A 24,157-nucleotide genomic window follows, 5' to 3' on the forward strand; every position below is an offset into this window, starting at 1 on the left:
TTGCAACCATTAGAACAAAGCTCTCAGCAGTGAAGGAATGATCCATGTTATTTTCAGTAAATAGGCTTATGAACAGTTTATAAGGAGAAGATAAAGGAATCTTGTGTCCTCTCAAAGTTCTTTGTGTTGAAATGTGTGCCCTGTAGTCTCAGCCAAGACTGAATCAAAGACAGTTGGAACTTATGATTTTTATTTCTACAGCATAAAATTCACAAGTCCAGATGAAGACCAAGAGTGAATGCAGAGACATTGTCTAAAGTCAAGACCATGGAACAAATTCATCACAGTTTCCTAAGGAAAGTGAGTCCTGAGTGGTTCCCAGGCAACCTGGATCCTAACATAAGTACCTCCTTTTACTTTGTATAAGTCTAGTCTTCTCATCTGTGGAATGAAATTATTGATATTTTCCTGCCTACTTAACCAGGATTTTGTAGGGAAAATGATAGTGGTTTGGCTATTATAAGAGAGAAACTCTAAATAATTGTAGCTTTAAGAAAATTGAAGGGAGAGAGTGGGCTGATTTGGGAGAATGGCATTGAAACATGTATAATATCATATATGAAATGAATCGCCAGTCCAGGTTCGATGCAGGATACAGGATGCTTGGGACTGGTGCACTGGGATGACCCAGAGGGATGGTATGGGGAGGGAGGTGGGAGGGGGGTTCAGGATTGGGAGCACGTGTACACCCCTGGTGGATTCATGTTGATGTATGGCAAAACCAATACAATATTGCAAAGTAATTAGCTTCTAATTGAAATAAATAAATTTTTTAAAAAATTTTTAAAAAATAAAAAGAAAATTGAGCATTTATTTTTCTCTCGTGTACTAATAAACAGTCTCATGATATGTTGGCTACATAATCATCAAAGATCCAGGCTGCCTCTGTCTTGGTTCTCTGCCAACCTTAAAAACTGGTTCCAGGGATTTCCATGGTGGTCCAGTGGTTAAGACTCTGCACTCCCAATGCAGGGAGCCTAGGTTGGATCCCTGGTCAGAGAACTAGGTCCCACATGCCACATTTACAAGGTTCCACATGCCAAAACTGAGACCCAGTGCAGCCAAATAAATAAATAAATAAATATATATATATATATATATATATATTTTTTTTTAAAGAATGACTCCATATTATGGTCCAAGGTGACTGTTAAACTTCTGCCAATAAGCCTTTATTTTAACCAACAGGAAAGAGGAAAGGTCAACTGGAGAACGCATGCACCTCTTCCCCTTATATCTTATCGGCCAGAACTTGATCACTTGGCCTCAACTGGCTGCAGTTGAGCCTGGGAAATGTATTCATTATACTTGGTGCCCATATGCCCTGCTAACAGTATATTACTATGGAAGAAGCAAAAACCTGTATCAGGGGAAAATCAGCTACCTCTGCTACAATGGGGTGCCATGATGGCAGTTAAAAACCCTGCTAGCTCTGCGGGAGAAGGCAAGGGTGGGATAATTCGAGAGAATAGCATTGAAACATGTATATTATCATATGTGAAACAGATCACCAGCCCATATTCGATGCATGAGACAGGGTGCTCAGGCTGGTGCACTGGGATGACCCTGAGGGATGGGATGGGGAGGGAGGTGGGTGGGGGGTTCAGGATGGGGAACACATGTACACCCATCGCTGATTCATGTCAATGTATGGCAAAACCACCACAATATTGTAAAGTAATTAGCCTCCAATTAAAATAAATTAATCAATTGCAAAAAAAAAAAAAACAAACCCTGCTAGAAGGCAATGGCACCCCACTCCAGTACTCTTGCCTGGAAAATCCCATGGTTGGAGGAGCCTGGTAGGCTGCAGTCCGTGGGGTTGCGAAGAGTAGGACACGACTGAGCGACTTCACTTTCACTTTTCACTTTCATGCATTGGAGAAGGAAATGGCAACCCACTCCAGTGTTCTTGCCTGGAGAATCCCAGGGACGGGGGAGCCTGGTGGGCTGCCGTCTCTGGGGTCGCACAGAGTCGGACACGACTGAAGCGATTTAGCAGCAGCAGCAGCATGAAGAGCTGATGAAAACAGGTGAGCACTCATTTGGTTACTCTCTAAATCTTTTAAGACTTTTGAAATACAAACTAAGATACTTTCTTCCTAGTGATCATAGAAGTTTTCCCCTGGAGTGGCAGAAATGAGAATGGCTGATAATTGTGTGGTGTCTGAGACATCCTTCTCTTATTAAGAAAGAACTACAGTTGAAAACAAATGACCTAAGTATCCAGAATAATAAGTTGGAGACAAAGCAAGAAGAGTAATCCTAAAGAGACAAGGAAGAGAAAAAAAGATAGTGAAAGAAATCAACAAAATAAAGAATTGCAAAACTGTATTCAACAAACTAAAAAGCTGTCACTGGAAAGATTGATAAATGGATTTTTAGCAAGACTGACCAAGAAAAAATAGGATAATACTGTGCACATTATTCCAATAAGTTACATAAAATAGGTCAATTTCCTGAAAGAAACTACAAAAGCTTACTCAGAAGAAAGATATAGCCTGAACTTCAGTGCTATTAAAGAAATTGTGTTTGTAGTTAAAACATTCTAATGAAAAACATCCAGTCTCAGGTGCTTTTGTTGGAGAACTAAAATGTTTAAAGAATAAATAATACAAATTCTATTCTGTCTTCTAGAAACAGAAAAGGAGAGGCCATTTTACAGCTACATTTATGAGGCAAACATTACATTGAAACCAAAACCAGACAAAGCTATTACTTTTTTAAAAAGAATACTGGAAATGAATATCCCTCATGATCACAGACACAAAAGTCCTAAGCAAAATACTATAAAGTAGAACTTAGCAAATTTATAGTTTTACTTAAAAAGAGAAGCCCATGAACAGTATGAAAAGGCAAAATGATAGGATACTGAAAGAGGAACTTCCCAGGTCAGTAGGTGCCCAATATGCTACTGGAGATCAGTGGAGAAATAACTCCAGAAAGAATGAAGGGATGGAGCCAAAGCAAAAACAATACCCAGCTGTGGATGTGACTGGTGATAGAACCAAGGTCCGATGCTGTAAAGAGCAATATTGCATAGGAACCTGGATTGTTAGGTCCATGAATCAAGGCAAATTGGAAGTGGTCAAACAAGAGATGGCAAGAGTAAATGTCGATATTCTAGGAACAAGTGAACTAAAATGGACTGGAATGGGTGAATTTAACTCAGATGACCATTATATCCACTACTGCGGGCAGGAATCCCTCAGAAGAAATGGAGTAGCCATCATGGTCAACAAAAGAGTCCGAAATGCAGTACTTGGATGCAATCTCAAAAACGACAGAATGATCTCTGTTCGTTTCCAAGGCAAACCATTCAGAATCACAGTAATCCAAGTCTATGCCTCAACCAGTAACGCTGAAGAAGCTGAAGTTGAACGGTTCTATGAAGACCTACAAGACCTTTTAGAACTAACACCCCAAAAAGATGTTCTTTTCATTATAGGGGACTGGAATGCAAAAGTAGGAAGTCAAGAAACACCTGGAGTAACAGGCAAATTTGGCCTTGGAGCATGGAATGAAGCAGGGCAAAGACTAATAGAGTTTTGTCAAGAAAATGCACTGGTCATAGCAAACACCCTCTTCCAACAACACAAGAGAAGACTCTACACGTGGACATCACCAGATGGTCAACACCAAAATCATATTGATTATATTCTTTGCAGCCAAAGATGGAGAAGCTCTATACAGTCAACAAAAACAAGACCAGGAGCTGACTGTGGCTGAGATCATGAACTCCTTATTACCAAATTCAGACTTAAATTGAAGAGTAGGGAAAACCACTAGACCGTTCAGGTATGACCTAAATCAAATCCTTTATGATTATACAGTGGAAGTGAGAAATAGATTTAAGGGCCTAGATCTGATAGATAGAGTGCCTGATGAACTATGGACTGAGGTTCGTGACATTGTACAGGAGACAGGGATCAAGACCATCCCCATGGAAAAGAAATGCAAAAAAGCAAAATGGCTGTCTGGGGAGGCCTTACAAATAGCTGTGAAAAGAAGAAGAGTGAAAAGCAAAGGAGAAAAGGAAAGATATAAGCATCTGAATGCAGAGTTCCAAAGAATAGCAAGAAGAGATAAGAAAGCATTTCTCAGAGATCAATGCAAAGAAATAGAAGAAAACAAGAGAATGGCAAAGACTAGAGATCTCTTCAAGAAAATTAGAGATACCAAGGGAACATTTCATGCCAAGATGGGCTCGATAAAGGACAGAAATGGTATGGACCTAACAGAAGCAGAAGATATTAAGAAGAGGTGGCAAGAATACACAGAAGAACTGTACAAAAAAAACTTCATGACCCAGATAATCACCATGGTGTGATCACTCACCTAGAGCCAGACATCCTGGAATGTGAAGTCAAGTGGGCCTTAGAGAGCATCACTACGAACAAAGCTAGTGGAGGTGATGGAATTCCCTGGAGCTATTTCAAATCCTGAAAGATGATGCTGTGAAAGTGCTGCAGGAAATATGCCAGCAAATTTGGAAAACTCAGCAGTGGCCACAGGACTGGAAAAGGTCAGTTTTCATTCCAATAGAAAAGCAATTTCATTCCCAAGAAAAGCAATGCCAAAGAATGCTCAAACTACTGCACAATTGCACTCATCTCACACACTAGTAAAGTAAAGCTCAAGATTCTCCAAGCCAGGCTTCAGCAATACATGAACCGTGAACTTCCTGATGTTCAAGCTGGTTTTAGAAAAGGCAGAGGAACCAGAGATCAAATTGCCAACATCTGCTGGATCATGGAAAAAGCAAGAGAGTTCCAGAAAAACATCTATTTCTGCTTTATTAACTATGCCAAAGCCTTTGACTGTGTGGATCACAATAAACTGTGGAAAATTCTGAAAGAGATGGGAATACCAGACCACCTGACCTGCCTCTTGAGAAATCTGTATGCAGGTCAGCAAGCAACAGTTAGACTGGACATGGAACAACAGACTGGTTCCAAATAGGAAAAGGAGTATGTCAAGGCTGTATATTGTCACCCTGCTTATTTACTTATATGAAGAGTACATCATGAGAAGCGCTGAGCTGGAAGAAACACAAGCTGGAATCAAGATTGCCGGGAGAAATATCAATAACCTCAGATATGCAGATGACACCACCCTTATGGCAGAAAGTGAAGAGGAACTAAAGAGCCTCTTGATGAAAGTGAAAGAGGAGAGTGAAAAAGTTGGCTTAAAGCTCAACATTCAGAAAATGAAGATCATGGCATCTGGCCCATCACTTCATGGGAAATAGATGGGGAAACAGTGGAAACAGTGTCAGACTTTATTTTCTGGGGCTCCAAAATCACTGCAGATGGTGACTGCAGCCATGAAATTAAAAGATGCTTACTCCTTGGAAGGAAAGTTATGACCAACCTAGACAGCATATTCAAAAGCAGAGACATTACTTTGTCAACAAAGGTCCATCTAGTCAAGGCTATGGTTTTTCCTGTGGTCATGTATGGATGTGAGAGTTGGACTGTGAAGAAGGCTGAGCACTGAAGAATTGATGCATTTGAATTGTGGTGTTGGAGAAGACTCTTGAGAGTCCCTTGGACTGCAAGGAGATCCAACCAGTCCATTCTGAAGGAGATCAGCCCTGGGATTTCTTTGGAGGGAATGATGCTGAAGCTGAAACTCCAATACTTTGACCACCTCATGCGAAGAGTTGACTCCTTGGAAAAGACTCTGATGCTAGGAGGGATTGAGGGCAGGAGGAGAAGGGGACGACAGAGGATGAGATGGCTGGATGGCATCACTGACTCAATGGATGTGAGTCTGAGTGAACTCCAGGAGTTGGTGATAGACAGGGAGGCCTGGCGTGCTGTAATTCATGGGGTTGCAAAGAGTCAGACACGAATGAGCAACTGAACTGAACTGACCAAGTAGAGTTTATCCTCAGAATGTAAGGCACATTGAAAATTAAATATTCAGTAATTTAATTCACCATACTGTAAGCTTTAAGAAGAGAAAATCCCATAGAATTATCTCAATAGGGGCAGAAAAAGTCTTTGAAAATATTTGTTATTCATTCATGATAATAATTTTAGAAATAGGAGGGGATTTCCTGAACCTGATGAACAGCATCTTAAAAATGGCATCTTTTAAAATCTAAAGTAATATATTAATAGTGAAAGACCAAATGCTTTATTCTAAGACTGGAAACAGACAACAATGTCATCAATCATAGTTTCTATCCAACATACTGGAAATCCTGGGCAGTGCAATAAGGCAAGAAAAAGAAGTCATACAATTGGAAAGGAAAAGTAAAACTGTCTCTATTGGCAGATAATATGATTGTCCATGTAGAAAATCCCAAGGAAACTGTAAACAGCTGATCTTGAGACAGTTATTAAAATGCTGACACTTTGTTCAGTAGGTATAAACCTTACTCAGGATGGTGAGAAAAAAAGGGAAGAAAGGCAAGGAAAAATGTGAAGAACTGTAGCGTGTGATCCATTGATGTACCGATTGTTGCTTCACAACAAGCTGCAAAGAGAAATAGCAAGTCATTCAACTTATAAGTGAGTTTGGCACAGAGAATTTATTTAGAGGATTTGCAAAGGGAGACTGCACCTCAGAGTAATCCACAGAAGGGAGAAAGGAGCGGGAATTTTTCTGTCCAGAGCTTCTGTTTTCCATTGAAATTTCACCCGCATGATGCTCTCTTCCTCAAACTATAGAGCATGTCATTTGGCCCCTCAGCACTTGAAGTTGGATTCTATGTCTGAGTCTTGACATTTCATCCAAGTCTGTAAGTTGATCTTAAATAGTTTGGCTGAACTCAGACTAGTTTGGCTTAGGACAAAGCCTTTCAAAAAGTTGAGGGAAGAGCTTCCAGGCAGGAGGAAAGCAAAGAAAAAAGCTCTGAGATGACAGAATTTTGTGAATTTGAGACCTGAAAGAAAGCCAAGGTGGCAGATGTTTTGGGAGCCAAAGAAAACGAATGACACTGGTTGAGGTTGCCGATTACATCTAGGAGCAAGGCCAGATAAGCATCTAGGCTGTTTTTCGTTTTTCTAATTTTCATAGAATATTTTTGAAATGATTTAAGCCGGAAAGTGATCAGGTTTAATTTAAACATTAAGAGAAATACTCTGGTGAGTGTAAGAAATGGATTGGAAAGAGATAAGAGAAGCAGGGAGTGTCCATAGAGCAAGGAGAATGAATCATAAAAGTACTGTTAATGCAAAAGTTAAGGAACCTAATGGGCTTTCCTGGTGGTCCAGTGGTTGAGAATCCACCTGGCAATGCAGGGGACATGGGTTCAATCTCTGGTCCTGGAAGATTCCAGGCAACTCAGCCCACAGGCCACAACTACTGGGCCTGTGCTCTAGGCCTGTGCTCCACAACAAGAGGAGCCACCCCTCGCTGCAACTAGAGAAGGCCTGTGCACAGCAATGAAGACCCAGCGCAGCCAAAAATAAATAAAGCTTTAGAAAAAGAGAGAGAGACAATGAGATCTACTGCATAGTATTATTTATATATATAAACATTTGTTGTTGTTCTTTAGGCACTAAGTTGTGTCCGATTCTTTTGAGACCCCATGGATTGTAGCCCACCGGACTCTACTGCCCATGGGATTCTCCAGGCAAGAATACTGGAGTGGCTTGCCATTTCCTTCTCGAGGGGATCTTCCCGACCCAGGGATGAAACCCACGTATCCTGTGTTATCAGGCTGATTCTTTACCACTGAGCCACCAGGAAAGCCCTGTATATAAATATACAGACATGCAACATACAGACAAATAAAACATGTATTCTTTGAGGATATATGCATCCTTGAATGAGGATACATATGTGGGGGAAAAGTAAGGGAGTAGAAATTGGAGGTAGTGAAAAACAATAAAGCCAGAGAGATGCTTTCCAAGGACCGGTGGGGATAATATTCATAACCTGAGGTATATGATTTACTCAACTGTGCACCCACAAAAACAAAAATCAAAACAACAGCAGCCACCCACTTCCCTACCCACTCTCCTCTTGGTGACCCATGTCTGGGATGGGAAAGAGTGGAGATGGGGCCCCACTTTGCTTCAGAGGGTAACGAGGACTTGCTGCTCTGAGGACTTCCAGGACCAGGTTCTCCAAGAGACCTTTGAAATAATCCAAACTTTTACTCACTAAGTGGGATAAACACAACTGCAGAGACCTTCCCTAGTAATTAATTCAGCATCTAAGCCAGGAAACCTGAAAGCTAGAGGAAGTAGAAGCTCCCTGGAGCCACATTAGTTAGGAAACAGTTGAGAGTATCAAGGCAGTCTCATAACTGATACTGCTGGGATGCACATGATGCAACGTCTCAGCCTAATTTCCCATTCCCTGGGGGGCTTCATGGAGCCAGGTCCTGTCTCTGGGCTCCAAGAGAATCCAGGCTGAGAGGTCTTGCTATTTCCCCTTTGCATAAGTTCATGTCTTGATCCCAGGAAAGTTAGATACTAAACTTCTACCATGTCCGATACAGCTCTGTGCCCTCAGCTACCAGGGCAGGGGTGAACACCCATTCAGTTCAGTTCAGTTCAGTCACTCAGTCATGTCTGACTCTTCGTAACCCCATGAATCGCAGCATGCCAGGCCTCCTTGTCCATCACCAACTCCCGGAGTTTACTCAGACTCACATCCATAGAGTCAGTGATGCCATCCAGCCATCTCATCCTCTGTCGTCCCCTTCTCCTTCTGCCCCCAGTCCCTCCCAGCATCAGATACTTTTCCAATGAGTCAACTCTTCCCATGAGGTGGCCAAAGTATTGGAGTTTCAGCTTCAGCATCATTCCCTCCAAAGAAATCCCAGAACTGATCTCCTTCAGAATGGACTGGTTGGATCTCCTTGCAGTCCAAGGGACTCTCAAGCGTCTTCTCCAACACCACAGTTCAAAAGCATCAATTCTTCGGTGCTCAGCCTTCTTCACAGTCCAACTCTCACATTCATACATGACCACTGGAAAAACCGTAGCCTTGACTAGATGGACCTTTGTTGGCAAAGTAATGTCTCTGCTTTTGAATATGCTATCTAGGTTGGTCATAACTTTCTTTCTTTTTTTTTTTTTAGGTCATATGAATGAAACAGTTTATTTGTATACCCTTTTAGAAAGGAGACATCTCATTTAAAATTACACATCTAAGAGTTTATACATTTCAACATATCTTCCAAGGAGTAAGCGTCTTTTAATTTCATGGCTGCAGTCATCATCTGCAGTGATTTTGGAGCCCCCCAAAATAAAGTCTGACACTGTTTCCACTGTTTCCCCATCTATTTCCCATAAAGTGATGGGACGGGATGCCATGATCTTCGTTTTCTGAATGTTGAGTTTTAAGCCAACTTTTTCAGTCTCCTCTTTCACTTTCATCAAGAGGCTTTTGAGTTCCTCTTCACTTTCTGCCATAAGGGTGGTGTCATCTGCATATCTGAGGTTATTGATATTTCTCCCGGCAATCTTAATTCCAGCTTGTGTTTCTTCCAGCCCAGCACTTCTCATGATGTACTCTGCATATAAATTAAATAAGCAGGGTGACAATATACAGCCTTGACGTACTCCTTTTCCTATTTGGAACCAGTCTGTTGTTCCATGTCCAGTTCTAACTGTTGCTTGCTGACCTGCATACAGGTTTCTCAAGAGGCAGGTCAGGCGGTCTGGTACTATCATATTTCCTAATTGATAGGCATTTAGGCTCGTTTGATTTGATTATTATTTTTTAAATTAAAAAATTTTGTGATAACCACATGGCATAAAATTTACACTCTTGACCATTTATTTTTTTAAATTGAAGGATATATAGTTCATGTCAATGTTATGTAAGTTACAGGTGTATGACAGTGATTTACAATTTTTAAAGGTTATAGTCCATTTATAGTTACTATAGAATATTGGCTATATCCCCTAGGCTGTATAGGCTCCTTTTATTTAAAAAAGTTATAAATAATATCATGGCAAGTATATTTTTTAAAGCTGATTCCATTTTGGATGGTTTATTAGGATGTAAACCTTTAGAAGTGGAATTAGAGTATCAAATTATATCAACAGTAAGATTTTTTAATATCTTATTTTTAGTTGATCATTTTTATTTTTGACTGCCTCAGGTCTTCGTTGTGACACATTGGTCTTCTCTAGCTGCTGTGAGCTACTCTTCATTACTGTGCCTGGGTTTCTCACTGTGGTGGCTTCTCTTGTTGCGGACCATAGGTTCTAGGACATGTGGTCTCAGTAGTCCTGGGGCATGGGCTTAGTCACCTCGAGGCATGTGGAATCTTCCCAGACCAGGGATCAAACCTGTGCCCCCTGCGTGGGCAGGTGAGTTCTTAACCACTGGACCACCAGGGAAGTCATAATATTTTTTAAATAATATTTATAAAATTAATAATGTATTGAATAAAATTAAGGCCTGATCTTAATAATTTGATACATACACCTACAGGCTTCTCTGATACTAAACAAACCTCTTGGATTTAGCAGAGCGTCAAAGACAGGGAGGAAAGTGGAAAAACTTTATAGTGAAAAAAAAGGGGGATAGTTTCAGGTGTGCCCTAGACTGGAGGTTGGTGGCAGAGGAAAGATAAAGGAAATGAGTACGGTAATTTTTTTCCTGTTTCCATATAGTGCTATCCAGAATCTCCCAATATTATGTTGAACAGTGGTGGTGTGAGTAAGCATTTTCTCAGTCCTGTTTTCAGAGAGAAGATGACAGAGGACTTCATATCCCATCTTAAATCCACAAAAATGTCCTTCCTGTTGTGACTGCAAATGGCCCTGGTTTCCCTCTGTGTTCTCTGGGCACTCTGAACTTCCTCTGCCGATTCTTCCTCTTACTCTGGACTGCCGTGTTGGTACTTCTGGTCTTCCTTTGACCTTGATTCTGTATCATCGTTCCCTCCTCACTCCCTGTTCTGTAGATGATCTCCTCTGTCTCCACAGCTCTAGATATTTTATATGTCCTGATGTCTTCCAAATTTAATCCACTATCCACTACCTTTTATATATCCACATACCCTCTTGTCATTCATCTCCCCTGCTCATCTATCAGGAGTTCAAACTCTTCCCCATATTAATCCATTATGGACCCTTCCCCAGTTCCCCAAGTCAGAAATGGAGGGTCATCCTTGATTTTATTCTTTCTTGTATTCCAGGATCCAGCCCAACACTGAAGCGTCATGATTTCACCGCCAAAAGTAGCTAGATCATTTCTCTTTCCTGCTTCCATCCTAGCTCAGGTCGTGTTCCCCACACGCCTGGGCCACTGCTTTGTTTGCTTCTGTTTCTGTCTGTCTTCAACCTGTTCTCCTCATGGCCACTAGAGTGATCCATTCAACCTAAGTTAAATCATCCCACTCCACTTGCTTAAAATACTCAAATGAATTCTCATTGAACTTATAATTTTAAGAAAAAACAGATTAAGCCAGACATACTGGCTTCATCTGCACATACGTAGCTCCCAGCCTCAACTTGTGTGACTCACAGCATGAGTAACACCAGCACTGACTCTCTGTCAGTCCTTGAATATACACTTTTGTGCCTTTGAAGATGCTGTGTCTTCTCTCTGGAGAGCTCTTTTTTCAACTCCCTGAGTAGCTCTCAGCCATCTGGTCTCAGCTTACATGTCTTTCAGAGAGACCCTGTGACCAACCAAACTAAGTATTGGATTGGCTGAAAAGTTCATTCAAGTTTTTTGTAAGATGGTGTGAAAAAACCCTAACGATTTTTTTTTTGCAAATCCAGTAGTTGCTTGCTCCTCCCTCATTATTCTCTATTTCAGATTATAGCTTCCTTGGGGCATGCATCAGTTTGTGATTATTTTCCTTATCTCTTTACTGATCTTCAGGCTCCATGAAAGGAGGCAATCATGTCCATTTTGTTCATGGTGGTTTCCCAGCATCTAGCTCAATGCTTGCATCAATAAATAATACAACATAAATCAAGAAGAGAAGTAAGGAAGACAGAGTCCCAGGCACAACAAGCATAAATGAGGTTGGTTTCTGCTGAGAGGCTTTGGGCTGTTCCTAGAAAGGGGTTCAGGTTGTACTGACCAAATGACCTCAGGTTGTAAGGGCTTCAGCAGCAGGACAGAGGCCAACTATACAAACTGACTCCATGGGATAGCTAGGTGGTGGTGCTATGACAGCTGTGACCACATCATACTTTGACAAGTGGAAGGTGTGTTATTGTTAGATTTGAAAAGTAGGAGGTGGTGAGAGGGGGGTAGCTAGAGCAATTCCATAAATCAATCATGGCCCATCAGTGGAACCGGGAACATGCCTGGAATCACTCATACTCTCTTCCAGCAGTGTGTCTTTGGCATAACTCTACTCTGAGTGGTGACTCCAAACTGAGTCCTGTTTGTAACTACCAACTGTGGTGCAGTGCTAAAGAATCTGCCTGCCAACGCAGGAGATGCTGGAGACGTGGGTTCTATCCCTGGATTGGGAAGATCCCCTGGAGAAAAAAGTGGCAACCCATTCCAGTATTGTTGCCTCGAAAATTCCATGGACAGAGGAGGGAGCCTGGCAGGTTGCAGAATATGGGGTCATAAAGAGTCAGACGTAACCATGCATGTGTACATTTGAGACTGGAGACATTTTGCTTGAAATCTGTTTGAAGATAGCTCCCCATCAAAGTGGAGATGCAAAGACAGGACAAGGTGTTGTCTGGTCAGAGATGTTAAAAATCCAGTTCCTCTATGGAGAGGGTATGGAGGCAATAAATAGGCTTGTTTGAATCTAAAAATCCTTTCAGTTCTGAGTCAGTGGTGCTAACAGTTTGGTCAGATAGGGGATAGACTGAGGGATCTATGGTTTGTGAGATCCAAGCTCATCTTATCACCTAAAATAGGGAGAGCGAAGGAGGGAGGAAGGAGTATATAGGGGAGGAGACAAAGTGAGATAAGAGAAGGAATAAGAGTCTGGCTTATTCCTTGTAAATAAGGCTCATTTCCCAAGACCCTGGCTTGTTGGGAAAATTACTCATGCTCATCTGAAGAAACTGTATTGGAATTGCTTCCTTGGAGGCTTCCCCAAACTGATAAATAGACCTGACACAGCCTGACTTAGGCCCTTCCTTCCTGATGCTCAGCCCTGTTTCCCCAGCCTCATTGGAGCACCTACAGCCTTATATTCTGTCTCCTGTATTAGAGGACCAAAGTTTCAGGTACGAGTTCCCTTGCTTTTCACTTTACCCTGTTCCAGCCCCGAGTCCTACAGTTTTACTTAAGATCCTTTATGTCCTGACTGTGAGTTTTCATAGCAGAAACATTGGCAGCATGACCAGTGAACTCTGAGACCAGCACAGAGCAGGGGATAAGGACGACCCCCTCATTCTCTCTCTCCCTCTCTTTCTCTCCTATTTTAAAATCTTCTTCCTTCTCCATTTGCTGTCTCCTACAAACATAGACACTTTGGAAAGTCTTCATATACTCTAATCCCTTCATGTTTGTTGATAGTTTAGTCACTAAGTCATGTCTGACTCTTGTGACCCTGTGGACTGTAGCCTGTCAGGCTCCTCGGTCCAGGGGATTTCTCAGGCAAGAATACTGGTGTGGGTTGCCATTTCTTTGTCCAGGGGATCTTCCTGCCCCAGGGATCAAACATGTATCTTCTACATTAGCAGGCAGATTCTTTACCGCTGGGCCACCTAGGAAGCCCTTAATCCCTTCATATTTTAAAGTAATTAACAATCCTTCCAATCTTAATGCTCTGTAGTTTTCAACACTCTATCTCATGCTCTGTTGCATGTCATTCTTCAATCTGAAAGGGTTTATGAGTGAGATGAAAAGGGTTTATGAGTGAGATGAAAGGGCTTATGAGTGAGTGAAAAGGCTCAGAGAGGTTGTGTGCTGTCCTCTAGGTCACACAGCTGGGGAGCAACACAAGAGGTACTAACGGCCAGGTTTTCAAAATTCAGTTTGGAGCCCTTTTCCAAATCATGCCTACATTCTTTCTGCTGAGTCACACTGCAGAGGGATTTGTGTGTTTAAGGCCATCTCAGTTCCATTCAGTTCAGTCGCTCAGTTGTGTTCAACTCTTTGTGACCCCATGGACTGCAGCATGTCAGGCTTTCCTGTCATCACCAACTCCCTGGGCTTGCTCAAACTCATGTCCATTGAGTCAGTGATGCCATCCAACCATCTTATCCTCAGTCGTCCCCTTCTCCTCCCACCTTTAATCTTTCCCAGCATCAGAGTCTTTTCAAATGAGTCAGTTCTTCTCATCAGGTGGCCGCAGTATTGGAGCTTCAGCTTCAACATCAGCCCTTCCAATGAATATTCAGGACTGATTTCCTTTAGGATGGACTGATTTGATTTCCTTGCAGTCCAAGGGACTCTCGAGTCTTCTCCAACACCACAGTTTAAAAGCATCAATTCTTGGTACTCTCTTTCTTTACAGTCCATCTCTCACATCCATACATGACTACTGGAAAAAATCATATTTTTGACTATACAGACTTTTGTCAGCAAAGTAATGTCTCTCCTTTTTAGTATGCTGTCTAGGTTGGTCATAGCTTTTCTTTCAAGGAGCAAGCGTCTTTTAATTTCATGGCTGCAGTCACCATCTGCAGTGATTTTGGAGCCCAAGAAAATAAAGTTTGTCATGTTTCTGTTGTCTCCCCATCTATTTGCCATGACGTGATGGGACCAGATGCCATGATCTTAGTTTTTTGAATGTTGAGTTTCAATCCAACTTTTTCACTCTTCCTCTTTCCCTTTCATCAAGAGGCTCTTCAGTTCCTCTTTGCTTCCATCTGGCCACTGACTTTTACAGGCTCAGAGCAGTTTTTTCCAAAATGTGGAATCAAAATCACAGGGTGATTGCTAAAAAAGAACTTGATTCTCAGAACAGACCTACTGAATCATCTCAAGAAAGGGCATGTGTACTTCCTTTATAATTTATGTTTTAAAAATTTTTTGGTCACACTGTGGAGGCATGTGGGATCTTAGTTCCCCCACCAGGGGTCAAACCCATGCCCCCTGTGTTAGAAGCACGAAGTCTTTAACCCCTGGACTGCCAGGGAAGTCCCTGAACCTGTTTTGTTATTTTTTTAAATGAGAATTGCAGGTGATTCTGATGCGTGTCAAAGTGTGGGGGACACTTGCCTTGAGGACAAGAAAGTAGATGGGCCAGTGTCCTGGAGTGTCCTCTGGCTTTTCCCAGCCCATTACCTACCTCCCACCCATACTTCTTTCAGGAGAGCTCTCAGCGCCAGGACCCAGCTGGTTAGAGAAGGGGCTCAGCCAGTGCTGAGCACTTGATTTATTTCCTTGTTTCTCTTCCTCATAACAGCAACACTGAGCAGGTATCGCTAGTGTCAAGTAGGGGTAAACTGCAGATTTTCCATTTTATTGTGTAAGAGCAAACTGAAATTTTAATTTATCAGTTGTTACAAACTTTCCATATATAAATGAAAAAATTTAAACATCATTATTTATGATAGATTCAGAGTTTTCCACTGATTTAATGGATTATATACTTTAAAAAATAACTTTATTGAGATATAAACCAATACCCTTAAAATTCACCCATTTATTTACCATATGTAAAATAGATGGCAAGTGGGAATTTGCTGTGTAACACAGAGAACTCAGCCTAGTGCTTTGTGACAACCTGGAGGGGTGGGAGATGCGAGGGGAGTTCAAAAGGTGGGGGGGAACATATGTATGCCTGTGACTGATTAATGTTGATGATGTATTTTTAAATTTTTTTACTGTGGTAAAACTCACATAGTATAAATCATACTATATTAATCATATTTAACTGTACAGTTCAGTGGCACTAGGTACATTCACATTGCTGTGCAACTCTCACTACCATTTATCTCCCGAATTTTTCACCTTCCTGACCTGAAAGTCTGTCCCCTGTAAGCACTCACTTCCCATTCCCAATCTCCACCTCCCCATCCCCCCAATCCCTTGCATCTACCAGTGTACTTTCTGACACTATGAATTTGCCTTTTCTAAGTGTCTCATGTAAGTAGAATCAAACAGTATTTGTCTGCACTTAATGTATATTGGAAAGCATCAAATTCACCCATTTAAAGCACACAATTGAATGGTTTTAATATATTTACAGAATTATACAACCATCATCACAATCTAACTTGAGAACATTTTCATCACTCCCATAGCCGTTCAGTCACTCCTATTTCTCTCTTGCTGGAAACCACAAGTCTCTTTCTGTTCCGGTGTACTTAGTCCCTTAGTCGTGTCCTACTCTCTGTGACCCCAGGGACTGTAGACCACCAGGCTCCTCTGCTCATGAAATTTTCCAGGGAAGAACACTGGAGTGGGTTGCCATTTCCTAGGTATTCTGTAATTTTTAAGGAAAACCTCTAATGTTGAATGTTTATGTTGTTTCTACATTTTTACTCTTGTTAACAAGGCTCTGATGAACCTCTAAGATAGTACAGTTTTTTACATTTTGTCTGATTATATATGGATGTGAGAGTTGGACTGTGAAGAAAGCTGAGCGCTGAAGAATTGATGCCTTTGAACTGTGGTGTTGGAGAAGACTCTGGAGAGTCCCTTGGACTGCAAGGAGCTCCAACCAGTCCATTCTGAAGGAGATCAGCCCTGGGATTTCTTTGGAAGGAATGATGCTAAAGCTGAAACTCCAGTACTTTGGCCACCTGATGCAAAGAGTTGACTCATTGGAAAAGACTCTGATGCTGGGAGGGATTGGGGGCAGGAGGAGAAGGGGAAGTCAGAGGATGAGATGGCTGGATGGCATCACTGACTCGATGGACGTGAGTCTGAGTGAACTTCAGGAGATGGTGATGGACAGGGAGGCCCGGAGTGCTACGATTCATGGGGTCGAAAAGAGTCGGACACGACTGAGCAACTGAACTGAACTGAACTGAACTGATTCTTAAGATGAACTTCTAGTACTAGAATTTTTTTTTAGTAAAAAGCATGTCCTTTCTGTTTATTTCCAAAGTTACAAAATGACAGAGTTGAGCATGTATTTTTCTCTTGTTTGGTATACATGAAAAAATACTCAGTTATATGGAGAAAATATTTTTCAAGAACAACAGTGTGTGTGTGTGAATACGGATCTTTATAGCATGTGTCTATGATCTTCAAGAAATATAAAATTAAATTTATAAAAAAGTGGAAGACCAAGGACAAGCAGTCTGACATTTGCTTCAACGTTTGGCACTATTATAATAATTTCTAGCATAAAAATCAGAAGTTCTTGGATCTCAAGTATCTTCAATAACTGTCAGTATAATTTATGACTATTATCCTTGCTTCCCTGAGACCTTTCTTGGCTCTGTTTCTAAAGTTCTGTCTAGCTCCACTGAATGTTCACTCCAGCACCAGCACCACACTGCTTTTCTGTTTGACAGAAAAAATGTTCTCTTTCTAGCATTCTTCTCGACATTGTCCAAATTTATTTTTAAAATATTTTTATTTATTTCTTTGGCTGTGCTGGGACTTAGTTGTGGCATGTGGGATCTAGTTTCCTGAACAGGGATCCAACTGCATTGGGAGCTCAGAGTCTTAGGTCCATCTCTGAGCTGGACCACCAGGGAAGTCCCTCATGTTTATTTTTAGATGAAACTTTAAATAGTCATTGTTTCCAGGAAGTCCTGTTATGATTTTGACTTGGATAGGTTAAATAAATCTTAGATTAATTCAGGAGAATACACACATGTGCAATACTTCATCTTTATATCAAAAAATTAGTGAGTTTATCCATTTATTATTTAAATAGAGAAATGGAGAATTGGAAAGTGAAAGTCGTGTCTGACTCCTTTTGACCCCATGGACTGCCCATAGAATTCTCCAGGCAAGAATGCTGGAGTGGGTTGCCATTCCCTTCTCCAGGGGAAGAATTGGAAGGTCCTGCTCAATTCTTATTAACATCTTAAAGCTTAGATTATTTTGCTGATAATGTCATTGTTCACACTGTATTCTCACCAGATAACTGTTTACCTATATATAATAACAGTAATAGGCAATATTTATTGTATGTCCACTACATGCTAATACTTTGTGTTCAGCACTTTATTCCTTAATTTTAGCCTTACCACAACTCATTATTTACAGGGGAATGCTAGTGTGAAAGAGCTCAGGTAACTGGCCTGAGGTTTCATAGTGAGTGACAAAGCTCAGATAATGAGTTCCAGCATCTGAAATATTCATCTTAAGTCTTAATAACTGCACTCTAGGTGGACTTACTGGGCCCACTGTTAGTTTTGAGGTCTATTCATTCATTGCATGATTGGCCACTTTATTGACGCTGATTTTTATTTCCAATGACATTTCAGTTGATTGTCTTAGATTTCCCCAATACATCATCCTATCAATGAAAATGATAATTTTTCTTTCTCCTTTCCAATATTTTTACTCTCTCCCTTTGTCCAGTTGTATAATAATCATTTCTTATAGTGCATAAGAAAGAAAGAAAGAAAGTAAAGTCACTCAGTCATGTCCGACTCTTTGCTACCCCATGAACTGTAGCCTACCAGGCTCCTCCGTCCATGGGATTTTCCAGGCAAGAGTTCTGGAGTGGGTTGCCATTGCCTTCTCCAGGGGATCTTCCCAACCCAGGGACTGAACCCAGGTCTCCCGCATTGCAGGTAGAGGCTTTACTGTCTGAGCCCACCAGGGAAGCCCTTTTTATAGTGCATAACCTGTTTTAAATATTATTTTAAAATCTGTTCATCTTTGCACAGTGGCAGTATCATTGCCAATGAGATTTATTTGAGGCGCAATTATTGTTAACTAAACATCTACTCAATATCATGATGTATTAACCTTTAAGCACTTCAAGAATGTGGTAAGACGGTAGAATTTAAAATAAGACATAGACATTATTCCTGTAATATTGAGTATGGCAGATAAGAAGTATAGCAGACCATATGACCCAGTAATCCCACTGCTGGGCATACACCCCGAGGAAACCAGAATTGAAAGAGACATGTGTACCCCAGTGTTCATCACAGCACTGTTTACAATAGCTAGGACATGGAAGCAACCTAGATGTCCATTGGCAGATGAATGGAAAAGAAAGCTGTAGTACATATACACAATGGAATATTACTCAGCTATTAAAAAGAATGCATTTGAATCAGTTCTGATGAGATGGATGAAACTGGAGCCTATTATACAGAGTGAAGTAAGTCAGAAAGAAAAATACCAATACAGTATATTAATGCATATATATGGAATTTAGGAAGATGGTAATGATGACCCTATATGTGAGACAGCAAAAGAGACACAGAGATAAAGAACAGACTTTTGGACTCTGTGGGAGAAGATGAGGGTGGGATGATGTGAGAGAATAGCATTTTTTTAATATAAATTTATTTATTTTAATTGGAGGTTAATTACTTTATAATATTGTATTGGTTTTGCCATACATCAACATGAATCTGCCACAGGTGTACACGTATAACATTGAAACATGTATATTACCATATGTGAAATAGATCGCCAGTCCAGGTTTGATGCATGAGACAGGGCGCATAGAGCCGGTGTACTGGGATGACCCTGAGGGATGAAATGGGGAGGGGTTTTCAGGATGGGGAACACATGTACACCCATGGCTGATTTATGTCAATGTATGGCAAAAACCACTACAATATTGTAAACTAATTAGCCTCCAATTAAAGTAAATAAATTAATAAAAAAAAAAAGAAGTATGGCAGAGAAGAAGTCAATCCTGAAGGAAATCAGTCCTGAATGTTCACTGGAAGGACTGATGCTGAAGCTGAAGCTCCAATACTTTGGCCACCTGATCCAAAGAACTGACTCATTGGAAAAGACCCTGATGCTGGGAAAGATTGAAGGCGAGAGGAGAAGGGGACAACAGAGGATGAGATGGTTGGATGGCATCACTGACTGGATGGACATGAGTTTGAGTAAGCTCTGGGAGTTGGTGATGGACAGGGAAGCCTGGCGTGCTGCAGTCCATGGGGTCACAAAGAGTCAGACATGACTGAGTGACTGAACTGAACTGAACTGAGAAGAAGTTGCTGGAATGACTAGAAGTTACACATTGTCCATGTTATATGTTTATGCCTGTTATTACTTTGTTGAAAATCTGTATTAAAATATTATAAAATTTAATTCAAGATATTTTAATGCCAAGAGAATAGTTGATCTTGTGTATGTGAATGCCCTTGTTTAACAGAAGTAACAGTAACCAAACATTTGTTGGTGCTGATGTTGCAGACAGTTGGAGAAATGCATGGAGGCAACCAGAGTGGAGTCTCAGAGTTCCTCCTCCTGGGGATCTCAGAGAATCCTGAGCAGCAGCGGGTCCTGTTTTGGATGTTCCTGTCCATGTGTCTGGTCACAGTGGTGGGAAATGTGCTCATCATTCTGGCCATTGGCTCTGACTCCCACCTGCACACTCCCATGTACTTCTTCCTGGCCAACCTTTGCTTCACAGACCTCTTCTTCATCACCAAGAGAATCCCCAAGATGGTGGTAAACCTTCAGTCTCAGAACAAAGCCATCTCATATGGAGGGTGTGTGACTCAGCTCTATTTCCAGGTCTCCTTGGTGGCTCTGGACAACCTCATCCTGGCCACGATGGCATATGACCGCTGCGTGGTCATCTGCCGTCCCCTCCGCTACACCACAGCCATGAGCCCTGGGCTCTCATTTCACTCCTCACCTTGTGTTGGGCCCTCTCTGTCCTCTGTGGCCTCATCACACCCTCCTCATGACCAAGGTGACCTTCTGAGGTCCTGGAGGATCCGCTACATCTTCTGTGAGATGGACGTCCTACTGAGGCTCGCCTGTTCTAACATTCACATCACTCACACAGTGTTGATTGCCACAGGCTGCTTCATCTTCCTCACCCCTTGAGGGTTCATGACCACATCCTATGTCTGGATTGTCAGCACCATCCTCCAGATACCTTCACCGTCTAGGAAGCACAAAGCTTTCTCCACCCGTGCCTCCCACTTGGCTGTGGTCTCCCTCTTCTGTGGGACACTTGGTATGGTATATCTGCAGCCCCTCAAAACCCACTACATGAAGGATTCAGTAGCCCCAGTGATGTATGCTGTGGTGAACCCCATGATGAACCCTTTCATCTAGAGCCTGAGGATCAAGGCCATCCATGGGGCACTGGGAAGACTCCTCTTAGGGAAAGCCTTCCAGAGGTTGGCATGAGGTAATCTGGGCATTGAAGTGGAGATTGCTTCAATTCATGTACAAGGTGTTATCCTATGGAGGACACAGGAGTGATCGGAACACACTTGTTATTTAGTCACTAAGTCGTGTCTGACCCTTTTACGACCCCATGCACTGTAGCCCACCAGGCTCCTCTGTCCATGGGATTTGCCAGGCAAGAACAGTGGAGCAGATTGCCATTTCCTTCTTCAGGGAATCTTCCCAACCCAGGGACTGAACCTGAGTCTCCTGCACTGGCAGCTGAATTCTTTATCACTGAGCTGCTTGGGAAGCCCCATGAGACCATAGATCCAGCTCAAAATGAGCTCATACCTCTGTGGTGACGAAAAGACACCTATGTGTAACAGGTGTCCCCAGACCTCATCCACCTTGGCAATAAATAAGGTCATGTTAACACTAATACTCAGAGAAGGCAATGGCACCCCACTCCAGTACTCTTGCCTGGACGGTCCCATGGGTGGAGGAGCCTGGTGGGCTGCAGTCCATGGGGTCGCTAGGAGTTGGACACGACTGAGCGACTTCACTTTCACTTTTCACTTTAATGCACTGGAGAAGGAAATGGCAACCCACTCCAGTGTTCTTGCCTGGAGAATCCCAGGGACGGGGGAGCCTGGTGGGCTACCGTCTATGGGGTCACACAGAGTCGGACACGACTGAAGTGACTTAGCATAGCATAACACTAATACTAAAATTTTGCAGGATCAAAGTCTTCAACTTATCTGACCATAGGACCACAGTGCCACCGTCCCAGTCTTTCATAATATACCCAGTTGTGGCCTGGAGAGGGGACTCTCTAGAACACTCTTGGTCTTGAGCTCTGACATGCTCTTGGGACCTGCTGCCTGTGAGCCATTTGGAGACACCTGCATTACCCCCACTGCAGGTGCCCTGGGTGAGGCTATCCATTCCCTGGGCTCTGCATTTCACTCCTCATCTTGTGTTGGGTGCTCTCTGTCCTCTATGGTCTCATCCACACCCTCCTCATCCACATCAGCGTTGCTCTCTCAGACCTCAAAGCAATACTGACTGTGGCTTTCTCCTATTTTCCTTTTCCCTGTGGAGAGACCTCATCCCTGAGACCTCAACCCCACCCTATCCTGGGTTATGCCAGCTCCTCACTCCATGGTCCCACCTCTCCTTGCAACCACTCTACCCTGCACTCCAAGCAAAATTTTCAAGCGTGATCAGCACATGCTCATGGACAGGATTGGTGGTGGAAGCAGAAGTGGGGGAGGTAACTGTGAGACCCTATCTCTACTTGGTTCCACCAGCCTAGTGTCAAGTGCAATGGATAGAAAAGGAGAAGTTACTGATGAGAAGATGAGTCCCTGGGCTCTGGGAGTGTGAAAGAGGGAGCAGTTCTTTACAGATGAATCAGCAGAGCCAGAACTGACCTAGACATTGAGAGACAGGGAGAGTTGAGTTGATCTGAGTTTCAGTTCATTCCACTGATAATGACTGAATGCCTATTAGTGGCTTAGACTGTTTTACAAACATGAATCAGGAGCTCATGATGGACCAAGGAGGGAGGCTACCTTATTTCTGTGTCTGAAGGCAGTGGTTATGCTCTGAGCATGTGGGTTGGGGAGAAGGAGGAGGAAGACTCGCCTGGCTTGTTAGTGATGGGGAATTCAGGGAGGGCTTCCTTGAGATGGTAAAAGCTGAGCTAAGAATTAAGGCATGCTGATGAGTCGAAAAGTGAGTAGAGCAAGGCAAGGTAAGATCACTGGGTGAATGGTATGGGGGGAAGTATTTGTCTTTGGAGCAGATAGCCAAGCTCTCACACCCTATGAGTGTAGCAGAGCCAGTCTGGAGGAAGAAAGACTCCTCTTCTTTCCTGGCAAGGACTCAGCCAATGAAAAGCCATAGATCCTTTGTTGACCACAGCCCTCTTAACTTCCCTTTTCCCTCTATGAAAGTTGCGAGGTCTTTTCTCTAGTTACAGCAAGTGAGAGCTACTTGTTTCAGTGCCTGGGTTTCTCACTGTGGTCACTTCAGTTGTGGGGCACAGGCTCTAGGGCATGTGGACTTCAGTAGTTGGGGCACATGGGCTCAGTCGTGGCAGTTCCTGGGCTTAGTTGCTGCACGGCATATGGGATCTTCCCGGACCAGGGATCGAACTGGTTATTCCTGCTTTGGCAGGCAGGTTCTTTAGCACTGAGCCACCAGGGAAGCCCCGCTCCTTGGTCGTGAGCTCCACAAGGTTTCCAGTCTACTACCTGGATCCCAAATCCCCACAAAGTCACTTTTGTCAGCAAGTGTGTGTGTGTGTGTGCGTGTGTGTGTGTGTGTGCACTCTATCAAGTCTATTTGTAACTCTATAGACCGTAGCCCGCCAGGTGCTTCTGTCCATGGAATTCTCTAGGCAAGATGCTAGAGTGTGTTGCCATTTCCTCCTCCAGGGGATCTTCCCGGCCCAGGGATTGAACCCACATCTCTTGTGTCTCTTGCATTGGCAGGTGGATTCTTTACCACTAGCGCCACCTGGGAAGCCCATTTTTGTCTGCATAAAGTGAAATGAAGTAAAAGTTGCTCAGTTGTGTCCAACTCTTTGTGACCCCATGGACTATACAGTCCATGGAATTCTCTAAGCCAGAATACTGGTGTGGGTAGCCTTTCCCATCTCCAGGGGATCTTCCCAAGCCAGGGATTGAAGCCAGATCTCCCACATTGCAGGCGGATTCTTTACCAGCTGAGCCACAAGGGAAGCCCAAGAATACTGGAGTGGGTAGCCTATCCCTACTCCAGCGGGTCTTCCTGACCCAGGAATTGAACCAGAGCTTCCTGCATTGCAGGCAGATTCGTTACCAACTGAGCTCTCAGGGAAGCAGTACATGTGTCTGCTTATAGCTGCTAAATGGTTGATGCTGAGGGCACACAAGCAGAGGACCTCCTATTTGCTTTCTTTCTCAGTCTTTCTTTATGGCTCTTTTCTAGTTCTCAGGAAGGAAGCACCACATTTTAAGATGCCTAGGGTCAGGAACTGAGGCAGCCTCCAACCTCTGTCCAGTGAGGTCCTGAGGTCCTC

General features: G+C 42.7%; 1 long non-coding RNA gene and 1 pseudogene across 1 annotated transcript in view; both read left to right on the top strand.

The window, feature by feature from the left end:
* Window positions 1–608, top strand: part of LOC132343033 (uncharacterized) — a 109,398-nt gene extending 108,790 nt beyond the window's left edge. Inside the window, exon 4 of the long non-coding RNA XR_009491679.1 lies at window positions 202–608. This is a non-coding gene — a long non-coding RNA (uncharacterized lncRNA). The remainder of the gene's footprint in view (window positions 1–201) is intronic.
* Window positions 20,170–21,108, top strand: OR1D16P (olfactory receptor family 1 subfamily D member 16, pseudogene; annotated as a pseudogene).

Source organism: Bos taurus, chromosome 19 (genome assembly GCF_002263795.3).
Source record: "Bos taurus isolate L1 Dominette 01449 registration number 42190680 breed Hereford chromosome 19, ARS-UCD2.0, whole genome shotgun sequence".
Lineage (NCBI taxonomy): Eukaryota > Metazoa > Chordata > Mammalia > Artiodactyla > Bovidae > Bos > Bos taurus.